We start from the raw sequence: 1184 nt of genomic DNA, 5'->3' as shown, positions 1-1184 counted from the left end.
TTGAAAATATGGCTGCAAATGAATTTCAATGGCCCTCTATAAGGGTAAATCCTAAAAAAGTAGTCAGTGTTCACGATTCAGATATGATTACAATTCTTGCATCTCAAGTTGCTGCAATATCAAAGAAGTTGGACCAATTTGGAATGAACCAAACTCAATTTACTCCAGTAAATGAGGAAAGTTAATTAGGGCATATGATTGATTCTAACTTATCATATGAGACTTTAAATACCATAAACAACCCATATTTTAACTTTTACAACCCAGGTTGGAAGAACCATCCTAATTTTAACTGATGTCATACTACTTGGGGTGGAAATGAACAATGGAAAAATAATTATGCAAATCTTAATGGGAGTTGGAATAATCAGGGGAACACAAACTATAGATCTTCATATCTACCGGACTCTAACAATGATCAACAATTTGAGGATAAGAAGATGTCTATGGAAGAAGTGGTATTGCAAATGGGAAACCAGTTGAAAACTCAAAATGCTGTGATTAAAATCATAGAGAATCAACTAGGACAAATTGCTAATTCACTTAGCAATATACCCCAAGGAACTCTTCCTAGCAACATTGAGATCAACCCTAAAGAGAACACTAATGAACAAGTAGAAGCTGTCCAATTAAAAAGTAGAAGAGAGATAGAGGGTGTGGTTAGAAAAGAGAAAAATGTTGTGAGAGAAACAAAGGAAACTAAAGGACCTGAAGAACATGTTTCTAAGGATCTAGAAAAATTAATATCTCCAACTAAAATCAATTTGGAAAGACCACCTCCTCCATTTCCTCAAAGACTTAGACAACATGAGTTGGATAAAATATTTTCAAAGTTCATGGACGTACTTAAGAAGATTACGGTAAAAATTCCTTTTGTTGAAGCTATGAAACAGATGCCAAGTTATGCAAAATTTATGAAGGAGATATTAAACAAGAAAAGAAAATTTGGGGATTACGAGACTTTTGCACAGTGCAGCGCTATACTTCTATACTTCAGAAAAAGTTTCCTCATAAACTTAAAGATCCTTGTAGCTTTACAATTCCTTGTTTAATTGGAAAAAGATTATGGGAAAAAGCTTTATGTGATTTAGGATCGAACATTAATGTGATGCCTCTATCTATATTTAAAAGGTTAGGTTTAGCTGATAAAAGGTTAGGTTTAGCAACTCTTCAGTTAACTGATC

Source organism: Phalaenopsis equestris, unplaced genomic scaffold (genome assembly GCF_001263595.1).
Source record: "Phalaenopsis equestris unplaced genomic scaffold, ASM126359v1 Scaffold000241, whole genome shotgun sequence".
NCBI classification, from domain to species: Eukaryota; Viridiplantae; Streptophyta; class Magnoliopsida; order Asparagales; family Orchidaceae; genus Phalaenopsis; species Phalaenopsis equestris.
This window is presented reverse-complemented; position numbering follows the sequence as displayed.